General features: G+C 34.1%; 1 pseudogene; it reads right to left on the reverse strand.

Moving 5' to 3' along the window:
• Positions 1–1733: 1733 nt before the first annotated feature.
• On the reverse strand, positions 1734–7983 carry LOC115950006 (annotated as a pseudogene).
• Between the last annotated feature and the right edge of the window lie 5558 nt (positions 7984–13541).

Below are 13541 nucleotides of genomic sequence, written 5' to 3' on the forward strand. Positions count from 1 at the left end.
AAATATCATATTTGAAATGAAATAATAACAACAATAATAATTGGATTAGTTTTTATTTTTATTTTTTAGACTAACTTAGTAGTTTATTGCTTATCTAACATTATATTATTCCTATAATTTTTAAAATAGGCTATATATATCATAAGAATAACAAGATAAACGAAAAGTTAAAAAGTGAAAACAAAAAATAATACCTGAGAAGATCCAGGGGCTTGATTGGTGGTGAATCTGTCAGCGTCCAAATCAAAAGAATCAAATCTAACAATATTTTTCCAAGAGAGTTTTTTACATTTGAGACCATTGTAAATCCCAGGTTGATCAACTTCATGTTCTTGTTCTTTTTCTTCTACATGATTTTTTTTCTTGTGAGCTTTCTTCTTCTTTAGCATCAACACCCTCCATCTCACTCAAACTTACAATCTTATGACCTATCTAAACTCAGGAGTTAAAATTGAAATGAGAAAGCCCTTAATTAAGCAAGGTAATTTATAGGCTCTAATTGCCGATTAGTTTCCACCAAAAATCTACCAAAAATCCTTCCTAGACTTCTAGTCCTACTACTACTAGTAATCTTTGCCTAAAAAATCTACTCTTGAACATGCATCAACTATTTAAACAGAAGGATAAATATTACAATCAAATAATTTCGAAAATTACAAAAGAATAATTAAAAGTTTTTTTTTCTCTCTAATGTAGAGGATTGAATTTCGTATTTTTTTATTTTTTATTTATTTAAGTTTAAGGCTAATCCTGTTTCTTTTAGTTGTATTTGCTTTACTTCGTGGAAGGGATTGACAAGAAAGGCCTGGTTATAGATAGAAGTTTATATTTATGGCTTGCGTGATGATATCAAGTAGTACGTTTGTGATAAGCCACACTGAATTACCAGGGTCACACACACGGTTTCCACACATAATTTTAATTGGTTCTTGGTTTCTTAATCCACACAACACAATGCCACTCAAATATGTGTTTGAATATAAATTCAACAAGTTGTGTATATATTTGTGTTTTTTGACATATGTATTGAAATGAAGTATTTCAAATTTTTCATCTTTTGTGCATATCTTTAATTTGTTAGTATAGTACCTAAATATGGTGTTTGAATTGCAAAATAGGTTAATAAAAAATTATTATTTAAAAAATTATTTATTTATTTTTAAATTAAAAAAATTTTAATAAAAAAAATAACCTATTGCAATGAGATTTTCAAACTAAATCGTTGCAATATATGGAATTTTGCAATGAAAATCTAGTGTTACATAAACCTATTGCTTTTTTTTAATAAAAAAATAACCTATTGCAATGAGATTTTCAAAGTAAATTGTTGCAATATATAAATTGCTGCAATATATGGAATTTATTGCAACGAAAATCTAGTATGGTATAAATCTATTACCTCGGAGTTTATTACAACAGCTTGCATCGACTTTTTTGTCGTTGCAAAAACACCTTTTTAAAAACTATAGTGGCTGCAGTGGCATTAAACACTACATGGTATTTGAAATGGATTTTCATGCCATTAGCAAACCAAGTTGAAAGAAAATCACAACAAATTGATCAAAAAGTCTAGACCTCATAAGTCATCCCCACCTTGAGAAGACGATTGCGAGGAATCATGAAAACTTCATCTGCTTGTCTCACACATCTTTTCAACCAATTATAGGCATAGTTTATAGCTAACTTCTTCAAAAGGCTAGACCCCATTGAAGCCATCACTTCATTTTCACCCATTAGATAAGGGAAATTCCATGGACAAGCTCAGTGTAAAATAGGGCAACACTCGGAACCCGATGGATGCTAGGATTAGAGGCTACCTCCACCAATTTATGAGTAGAAACTTTGTTTTCTAGTTCATACTTGTACTTCTTCCGGTAGCCATAGTTCCATAAATACATAATGGTCATAAGAGTCAAGGTAAAAGATAGAGGAAGGTACCCTCCATCAACAAACTTGTAGAGTACTGAGCTAAAGAATAGGAATTCCAAGAGCCCTATAGTTAGAGCATACATGATGATCAAGTAGATGTTTGTCTTCCATATCATGACCATCACAAGGAGAAGAAACGAAGATGTGATTGTAAATACAAATGCCACTGCAATTCCTGTTGAAAGAATATCAAGAAAAAAAGTTGGAAAAACTTGCACATGTAGAATTCAAAAGGAAGCTAACAGAAAATGATTTCATTCTTCACAACACAACATAGTAAAATAACATATTGATACAAAGAATACAACTTTAAGTGTTCGTTTGAATGAACTGTATGATGGAATTAAGTTGTTTATTATGTTTATTTAGCTTATGTACAATGTTTTGAAGCAACTTTTTCCTCACTTAATTTTAGAACCTAAAAAGTCAATGAAAATAAACTCTCATAAACAAGCACAAAAGACATTTTTTGACTACTTTAACTTCATTTTAGGACACTTCATTGCTTTGAAACATCATCATCATCATCATGGGAAGAGGATTTTGAATAAGGTTCTCTCCAGGTAATGCTTGACGCTAAGCCACAAGACTCTTAATATTTTTATGGCTTTTGAGTTTCGACAAGTCTTAATTCATATCAACATCCAAATAAATCCAAAAAATTGTTCAATTGTCTTTTACTACCTCTCAGAATTCTAAAATTATATTAAAAGATAAAGAAAAGTTTGAGGTGATTTACCATAAGCGTTCCCTATCTTCAATGTATTTTTGAAGCCAAGAGTGACACCCACACAAGCCAGCATGAGAAGGTTGTTGATCTCTAGTACATAAACTTGCCTTTTGTATTTAGTGGATGTGTGCACTACCTTAACCCATGGGAAATAGCCAAGGGCCAAAGATTGTTGGATGATGGAGAAAGAAGTGGAGATTAACGACTGACTAGCAATGATGGCTGCCATTATAGCCACAATAAACATTGGCCAATACAGTGGTTCTGCATAAGAGAGAGTCATATGAAAATAAAGATACCACCTCAATATGATAGCAAGAGGGAAAAAAAAACACCATATTATAAGGAATAGTAAACGTACTTGGAACAGAACTATAGAAGGCATTGCTAGCATCCTGATTGGGTTTTCAGAGATATGAAGCTTAATCAAAGTAGGCAAGAACAATCGAGGGAAAAACTATAGTGCATGAGCTTATTTGAATTGAACGAACACTGAAGTGACCAAGATCTGCAAACAATGTCAGGTTCTGAAGCAATACTAATATTTTTTTAGTTTACAATAGTAAAAAAGAGCATGAGGTTTAGGAAAATTTCAAATGGATCCATTATACTCTTGGTTTAGTGCTGTTGGTTCTTAAGATATCAAGAATGACAAAATTGATCCCTTCATCACTTCTGTCAATTGTGACAATGAGACTAATGTTCCTCAGTAGTCAATAACATTAATTTAAAAGTGTGAAGAGACCTGTTTGAACTTAACTTAAACCTCCAATGAGTCTGTTTTGCATATTTCCATAAATTTATTGGTTTATGAAACTTCAAACAATACTTAAGACAACAATCATTTGTTAGGACTATTCAAAGTAAGTTCATAGTCTTGGACAAGACATTTGTAGAAAATTCAAAGCATGTTCTTAATAAAGGAAACCATTATTTGCGATGAAAGCGCAATCAGGGATAATTTGGGATTTGAGATGGACTGATAATGAAGCTGCACTTAACCATTTTACTAGGAGCATTGTGCTTGGATCATCAAGGATTTTTTCTTATCAAAATTTACTATGATTTTAGAAATAATTCCAATCACTACTGTAAATTGTATGTTTCTAAAGCTGAAACTTGAGACAGTAGCTATGCAACAGCCTAAGTCCATCACTACATCTCATTTCTGTACATTCAAAGTGCTTAAACAATGAGATGAGATTATGATACACACCTGTTAGGCATAGGATGACGCCTCCAAGAGAAATCCATGCATTCTTCTTATTCCTAATGAAATTGTCAACAATATACATTGGATTGATTGCCTTGATAACCCCTGGATCATGCTTCACAAAGTTGTACATGCCAATAGTTCCGATGAAAATAAACCAAATTGTTAGTATTGGAGCAAAACTTTAGCCAATTTTAACTATCCCAAATCTCTAAACTTGGAACAAAATACTCAAGATTCCTACTGAAATCCACATGATCATATTATCAGTAAGCGCACTAGTAGCTTCCTTAACTTCCCCCCACTGCTGACAATACTACATAAAGGAGGAAATCATAATGTAAATTATTATTCAGAATATTAGATACAAAGAATTCATGAAATGTGAAGTTATAAATAATTGTAACTAAGCTAAATGAATTGAATAAACAACTTAATTTTTACACCATCTTAACCAACAGTAAAGAGATAAGTAGGACTTAGGAATATCACTCTATTGTACCTAATATGCATAGTGTGAGGATGCCATCTCTCCAATCACCATGGAGGTGTCAAGCGTGGTCATGAACAAGATGAAATACTTTAGTATTTGGTTACTCTCAAGCATAGATTTGATAAAGGATGCTCTCTTTAGCTGTCGGCTTGGCACATCTAGTCGGTAGTTAGACACTTCTTTGTCTTCAGCCTGCTAGTTGGGCGTCAAGCTGACCTTGGCATAGCGGCATATGAGAGAATATAGAGCGAAAGTTCCTCCTGCAACAATACAATTTCCATTATAAAATAATGAATAGTTTGATGACAATGTATTCCTTGCTAGCAATTCAATATGTAACATATCAACACCATTCAAAGTTCAAAGTATTATTATTGACACACTAATATAGCATCACCCAATGTCATTTTTATTTTGTGTGCAAGTCTTATCATCAAGAAATATTAATTTCTTTCTACTTATCATCTAGCAATAAAAATGAAAATCCAAGAATTACAATAACTAATCTATTAAAATAAATTGCTAAGCATGAGAGAAGATTATCAATTACCATTGTTGTTATCGTTGGCTGTCAGCACAATGCAAACATGAGTGAGTAAAAGATTAGAGACAACACGCCAACTATATCATCATTGTGCTTAACCCCAGTAGGAAAAATGTCTGCTAACACGTACAAAGGCGACGTGCCCAAATCACCATACACAGCCAATGCTCTGAAATTCTAGCTTCATTTTGCTTTCCCAATCCAAGGCCTGCGCTCAAACACTTCACATAAATAAATGATTTATTTATTTTTAAATTAAAAAAACATTTTTTTAATAAAAAAATAACCTATTGCAATGAGATTTTCAAAGTAAATCGTTGCAATATATGGAATTTTGCAACGAAAATCTAGTGTTGCATAAACTTATTGTCTTTTCTTTTAAAAAAAAAACTATTGCAACAAGATTTTCAAAGTAAATTGTTGCAATATATGGAATTTATTGCAACGAAAATCTAGTGTTGCATAAATCTATTACCTCAAAGTTTATTACAACAACTTGCATCGACTTTTTTGTCGTTGCAATAACACCTATTACAACGACATTAGTTGTTATTGCAACAACTTTTTTTGTTGCATTAAGTCTTTTTCCTTATAGTGTATTGTAAGAATAATAAAATTTGAGAGAAAGAAATAAAATACCTGAGAAAATCTAGGGACTTGACTGGAGGTGAATCTATCAGCCTCCAAATTGAAAGAGTCAAGTCTAACAAGGTTTTTCCTAGAACGTTTTCTACATTTGAAACCGTTGTCAGTCCCATGAATTGATCAACTTCATGTTCATGTTCTTCTTCTTCTACATTATTTTCTTCTTGTGACCTTTGTTGGGTTCTAAGACTTTAGGTTTAAATATATTAGAATTTCATTTTGTAATGTTGGCAAACCATGATCAAAACGTTTAGTCTTGTTTTAGACTTGCTCAAAGTATGTTTATGTGTAAAGTTTGAATTGAGTGTACTACAAGATTTAATGTGTAAATTCGCCTGGCTTGATCGATTGAGAATTAGACTCGATCGATCGAAGCTTATGCAGATTATTTTCCTGCAAAATTTTCCAACTCAGCCCAAGCCCGTTTGACGTGTAGGGTTTTATGTTTTGCCTTAAGTATAAAAGGAAAACCCTAGCCACATTTTATAGTTGTTGTTTATGCTGTGTGTGTGAATCTCTTGTAAGATTTAGAGGTGTTTGCCTTCACATATACTTAGGGTTATCAAGAATCAAGATTATGTCAAGAACTTGATGATTAGTTCGGTTGCTGCATAAAGAGCTTAAAGATACACAAGCAGGAGTGCTTGTACTTGCTGTGAATCCAAGAAAGAAGTATTTCGTGAACTCGGAGCTATCATGTGGTCGTGGTAATAAGTTTCCTACTCGAGGTAGCAATAGAATGTTAGTGGTCTAAGTCGCTATTGTGTAAACTTCAATTCTTTCATAGTGGATCTCTTTTACCTTGAGGATAGCTAGGTTAAATCCTCTCCAGGTTTTTTACTGATTTGGTTTTCCTGGGTTATCATATCGTTGTGTTATTTATTTTCCGCACTTTACAATGATAAGATATATTTGTGTTAACCTAAATTTGAATAATTTGACTAAGTAATCACTTGGCTAATTGACTAGGTTAATCTGGTTGTGTTTTAAGAGGTCTAAAAACGTACAACCTTTCTTCTATGAAGTCACTATCCTCTATCCCAGTCGAAAACACAATATTTTGACCTATCTAAAGCTTCAGGACACAGGACTTTTGATGGAAATGAGAAAGTTCTCAAAGCAAGTTTATTTATGGGCTCTAAAATCCTCCAAGTAATAGCCTATTAATTGATAAGTCTATTTCAATTTAGTGATATTTTTTGCTTTTCTTTTTAATCATAATTTCTATAACTATCAAATTCTTATAAAGAAAAATAGCAACCTTGTTAGATATTTAAATTTTGCACTAGCCTATATGGTAGAGATTTAATTCTGTATGTAGTCTAATATTTGTTACAATAAATAAAACAATATTATGATTTCCAAAAGCGACTCATTTCTTGTATTCTACTTTAATTGCTTTACTTAAATGCAAGGGGTTGAGAAGTTATGGATAGGAGTTGTGCTCCACCAATTGTAAAATGCCATAGGTCCAACTTTTATGGGCAGAATTTTTATTCCTTTTTCTCAATTTCTCTTTATTTATCAAATGGATAGATAGTGGGAGAGAGGGGGTGAGGTTTGAATCATATGCATATGACACCATAACGAATGTCATTATTATTGAACTATAACTTTGTTCAATATTTAATGTTTTACTTTATACTAAACTAATTGTATAATGATATTTTTCTCAACCAAAAAAAAAAAAAATTGCATAATGATATGTATCCGATTTTTTTTTTCTTTTTTCATTTTATACATTGTTTATTTTATGAAGAAAGAAAAAATAGTATGCAACAAGTTTATTATATAAAGTGGAGTAAAAATTAAATTTTAAAAAAAAATGGAACACGAAAAATTGGATAGAGAATTTTCATTCTACCATTGACTAGTCATGATAATACAAATTATTTGTATCACTTTTTGTACTCCACTTTATTTATTTATTTTAAAAAAAAAAATTGTATTCCACTTCGTACTCCATTTACAACTTTATCATGTATTCTTTTTACTTCCCTTATAAAATAATTGAATTTAAAATTAAAAAAAATAAACACATGACATACCACAATTGATACAGTATAAAGTAAAACATAAAAAATGGCAAGGTAAATTTGTATTCAGTCCCACATACACGGTTTCACTCAAAAATTTTAATTACACCTTGGCACTTTGTTTCCTAATTTTCACCATGCTATTATTTTTTTCTTGTGCATTTAGATACGTTTATCTTTTTATTAAAACTCTCTCAAAAAATGGAAAAAAGAAAAAGAAAAAGAAAAAAAAAAGATACGTTAAATTTTAAAAAGGGCCCTTTGGCCTTTTAACCCCCTCCTCCTATATTCGTTAATAAAAAATTTAAAATTTTGTTTCAATTTTACTCAATTAACACCCACATATTTTATATAAAAAAATATTAATTTTTTGTTTTTGCATATTTACCTCATATATGAATGGAATTTTCATCCTTTTTCTCAAAAAAAAAAAAATTTTTTGACCACCTCATTTTTTTTATATAAAAAAAAAAGTTTAAAAGCTCAGGAGCATTAATGTCTAATCTTTTTCCTGATAATATTCACTTTTATTCTACCATATATAACTCATAAATTTCATGAGTTTTTAAAGCATACGTTCATGAAAATATATGAGTAATGTTATAAACACAAACTATTTTACAACATTATTACAAACTACTGATGTGGCTTTAGAATTTTCCAAATAGCTATTATAAGTAAAAATGAGATGTTAGTGATGGATTGATCCATATTAGAACAAGTAAGAATTTGCCACATCAGCATTTTGTAAAAATGTTGTGAAATAGTTTGTGTAGGTAACATTACTCAAAATATATAAGTATTAATAGGCCTCTTTATATATATTTATATATATATATATATATTAAATGTATTAATACTCATTTAAAATTAATTAAATCGTACTACTACTCATTTAAAGTATTAATATCTCACTAGCTGCATCATTTTGTGACTATCTTTTGTCTTAAGACTACGCATGTAACCAGTGTCTTCCTATCTTGAGACTGTGCATGTAACCAGTTTCCTCCTAGTACTCCCAGTGACCATCTTTTAATGGACAACAACATCAACGTCAGAGAGTATGGATGGACTGACAGTAGTGACTCCAATTTCAGTACTGATTTGTTTGAAGAAGAAATGGAGTCTGATCTACTATCAAGCGATGAAGATGAGGTGCCTTTTGCAAGGCATGGTCCTTTGGTTATACTTGATGCAAAGGATGTTGCAAGTCAAAGGGAATTCTGGAACTTTTGTGCCATTGGGTTTATAATGGACTATAGAAAATTCTCCGTTCATCGTTTACAACACATTATCAACCATGTATGGCGGATCAAAGGGAATGTAACTATTGTTGGTAGGGATTCTTACTTCTACATTTTCCATTTTAAGTTTCTGGAGGATCTTCACCACATCTGCCATGAAGGACCTTGGGCTGTGGATGGTTCCCTTTTGGTCGTAGAAAGGTGGAGACCTAATCTAATATTAGGGAATTTGCAAATTAACTTCATTTCCATGTGGGTTCAGCTACACGGATTGCCTTTAGAGTACCAATACCCTAAGTTAGTGGAGAGAATGAGGCAGATGATGGGCATAGTGGAGCATGTGGATTGGGAAGATACTCTTCCTAGGAATATTCGTTCCATGAGGATCAAGGTTCATATTGATCCGTGGCTACCATTGATTGTTGGGTTCATGCTCTGTTTGGATGATGGGTCAAGGGTTTGGATACAGTGTCATTATGAGTGTCTCCATAAGTTGTGTACGAGATGTGGGCTAATCGGGCATACAAGGGGGCATTACTCTCACAGTTTGGATGATGTGGAGGTAATGTTGTTTAGATAGAGGCTTTGAATACAAGAACTATATCAAGTCTAGTACAGGTTTGATGAGCTTCAACCTCAGTTCAAAAATGAACTTCGTGCTTTTCATAATCATCGGAGAAGATGGACTACTCAAGTTCGTTTTGGACAGGTAACCTAAAACCCTCATCAAGCTTATAATCATCATCTCTTTAATGAATACCCTGATCCCAGTACACCTAGCACATCCCATTTCCAACATGCAACCAATTTACCATCTAATCCGATTCAAGCCAATCCCACTTCCATCATACAGACAGCAATTAACGTACTGAACCTTAACATCATGGACCAAAATATCCAACCCTCTCAGAACATACCTATTGAACCACCCATTGTACCCCAAACCCCTATTAAATCCCCTGCCATAATGGAATCCAACCAAGAGCATTTAAATGACATTCTGGGTAACCATAATACCCCTGTTGACACCAATGTACCACCCATCTCAAATAGAACATCTTGGCAACCACCTACAAATTCTAATTTACAATGGGCTTGGATAGAGGGTAGTGATCCTTTCATCACTAATGGACAGAGCTTTAACCCACATTTTGTGGACTCAGAATCAGGTAGTGATACTACTGCAACCTTGTTCAACCTGGATAGATTAAATGAGACTCGTCCAGAGGTCATGCAGTGCCATGGTTGGGAGAAAGGATGTATTCCTGAGTCCCCTGACTCCTACATTGAAAACCTAGTTCAACAGGTAGACAGAGGGAGGTTTAGATTTGAATTGGGGGATTCAAGTAATGGGCCTGGGCTGATGACAACACAGATAAGAAATTCTGGTCAAGGAGTGACACAAGAAGGCCTTCAGGGTGGGAATTTAGGCAGTGATGTACCCATTGAGTTGGGGCCCAATGTAAGAGATTTGGGCCCATTTAAACAATTAACCCTGGGTTCAGGAGCTCTCACTTCACACACAACACCCACCCCTACTGTCCAAACACCTAGCCTTTGGTGTAATGAGTCTAGACCTATGCCGGATGGGATGGAGACTTCAAAACCTTGCTCTAGGAAGTGAATCAGAAAGGAAATTGGCAAATTTGGAAGGAATATCAAGCAGAGAATTCTATGTGCTGTGTTTGACAAGGAGATGACACATGAGGAAAAGGATTCAGATCGAATGGTATCTTTTGAGGCAAAATCTAGCTCTAGTTCAAGGCTTCGAGAAGCTGGCCTTCAACAGCTTCCCCAACAACCATGAAGGTCCTAAGCTAGAACTGTAGAGGAATGGGCAGCCCCTCTACAGTTCTGTAATGCCAAAAAAAGGCCCAAGTAAGCAAACCAGATATCATATTTTTGATGGAGACACGACTAAGTAAGGACAAAGGCAAACAACTTTTGGAAAAATGTGGCTTTATGGAGGGTTGGGAAGTCCCTAGAGAAGGCCTTAGTGGTGGACTACTTCTGGGATGGATGTCACCTTACAAGCTAAGAATTCAATACAGCTCCAAACACCTGATCCATGCAAATCTCCTTGATGACAGAGGTAACCCACTATCTATTTCCTTTATTTATAGGCATCCAATTCAGTCTAAGAGAGACATAGTTTGGTTAGATTTAAAATCTATTAGTAGAATTGCTCATAAGAACTGGCTATGCATTGGGGATTTTAACCAAATCCTCTCCCAAAATGAGAAGTTTAGTTTTAAATCTAGAAAGATTGAGGGTGCTGAATTACTCCAACAAACTTTATTTGATTTGGAGCTTTATGAATTAGAAGCTAAAGGCCAGAAGTATACCTGGACGGATAGGCATGAGGATGATACCTTTGTTATGGAAAGGTTGGACAAAGCCTATGCTTCTGTTGATTGGATTAATACTTACCCTCACTATGACCTTCAAAACCAACCTATTATAAGATCTGATCATGGGACCATTTTGTTAGATTTTGATCTAAGACAACCTTTTAGGAAGAGACCTTTTAGATTTGAGAGAACGTGGCTCACTCATGCTGAATGTAAAACTATGGCACAACATGCATGGACTACTCACACACAGAGGTCAAGGGCCTACAAACTATAACAAAAAATCAAAAATGTTAGGAGGCAGTTCATTAATTGGAATAGGGATACCTTTGGAAGGGTGGATAGGGATTTAAAAGAAAAACAAAGGAAATTGCAAGAAATCCAAAATGCAATCTCTTCTATTAAGGATATTAAAGCTGAAAAAACTTTAAGGGAAGAGATTGAAAATCTCATGATTAAGGAAGAACTTATGTGATCACAAAAGGCTTGTAGTGATTGGATCATCCAAGGTGATAGGAATACCAAGTATTTTCAGACCTTAGTGAAACAGAGAAGAGCCAGGACTAGAATAACAATGCTGAAGAAGTCTGATGGACAACAAATAGAAGATTTGAATGAAATTGAGGCACTCTTGGTTGATCATTTCAAATCCCAATACCACGAGTCTGATTCAAAGGATGTGCATAGTATTTTAAGGAAATTAGAAGCTCTTTCAATACCAAAACTAGGCCAATCCCAAAAACAACACCTTGATAGGCAAGTGACAAATGCTGAGATTGAAGAGGCAGTTTTTCAATTGGGATCCCACAAGGCTCCTAGCCTTGATGGATTACTAGCTCTATTATATCAAGAATTTTGGAGTGTTGTAAAGAAGGACATCTTTAACTATGTGCATGCCTTTTTTCACTCGGGCACCATGCTTAAGTCCCTTAATCAAACCTTCATCACCCTCATTCCTAAGACCTTTCCTATTGAGGAGGCTACTTAATTCAGACCTATTAGCCTCTACAATGTTACCTACTAGATCATATCTAAAATCCTTGTCTTTAGACTTAAACCTTTGATGGATCAACTTATAACTCCATATCAGAATGCCTTTATCAAGGGTAGGATAATTACTGATAATATTCTGCTTGCACATGAGATTTGTGACACCTTGAAAAAGAAGAAAGGTAGGAAAAAAGGATATGGATCTTTGAAGATTGATAAGGCCATTTTTTTGTTCCCTTTCTAGCGTCTGACCACTTTTCTTTTATGTGTGCCATAGACTACGCTACCGTTAAACGTAGTGAGGCGCAATTTAGGTTGAGGCATCTGGGTCAGCAGCTCCTCCCTCCCGTTTGGCTCCATCTTGATCTGCTCCATCCATATCCGCTCCCTCCTCTTCTACAAGCGATGTGTCACTCGAAGACATCATGGCACAGCTTCAGCGCATGGATGCTCGCCTTGATACACTCTTTACAGAGCTGTATCAGGTGAACGTTCATGTCGGCTGTATTGCACGGCATCAGGCATGGGTGCTTCGCTCCTGAGGCTTCTCCTCCACCTCCTCTAGTGGCTTCTGATTCTGAGGCTGAGGATGATGATGATGGTGATGACGATGATGCTTCCGATGATGATGATGATGGAGATGCTAGCTCTACCAATGAGATGTCTACTTGACACTTTTACTCTTTGTCACTTATGACAAAAGGGGGAAGTAGTTTTGGATATGAGAGTAATCATTCTTAGGGGGAGAGTTAGTGTAGGACATTTTTGTTAGGGGGAGTGTTGATATCTAAGGGATGTAGTGAGGATTATTTGTATATTTTTCTTTTCTCTATTCTAGATACATTTATTCTTGTACATGGGTCTTGTGACCATTATTGATATACATTGTACTTATCTTCTTTATATGTTGATGTATGTTTCTTTCACCTACCCTTACATGTGTTGTTTTTTTCCTCTCTTTATGCACATGCTTCTTATTACTTGTATGCAATCTATTATTTCTTTTTCACACAAATATGCCTTGCTGAGTTTCGTTTAAAGTGTTTTAGAAATACAGGTTGTCAAAGTCTACTTGCCATAAACTCTCTTCTTGCAAATTTTTTCAAGAGTTTGTGTTAGGATAGATTTTATTGTATTCAACAAGTGAATATGAGTTGAGTGATTTATGACTTCTCTTATATATTCATTTGTTTGTTGTAGTTTTATCACGGATTGCCAAAGGGGGAGATTGTTAGAACATATGTGATTCACTTGTTAGGAACATATATCACTATTTTATGTAATTGGCTAATCTTTTGACAAAACACACTTTATTTGCATTTGGATAGATCTAGGATGTGTTTAATACTTCAAGAAACTGTGTTTC

This window comes from Quercus lobata, chromosome 6 (assembly GCF_001633185.2).
Source record: "Quercus lobata isolate SW786 chromosome 6, ValleyOak3.0 Primary Assembly, whole genome shotgun sequence".
Taxonomy (NCBI): Eukaryota; Viridiplantae; Streptophyta; class Magnoliopsida; order Fagales; family Fagaceae; genus Quercus; species Quercus lobata.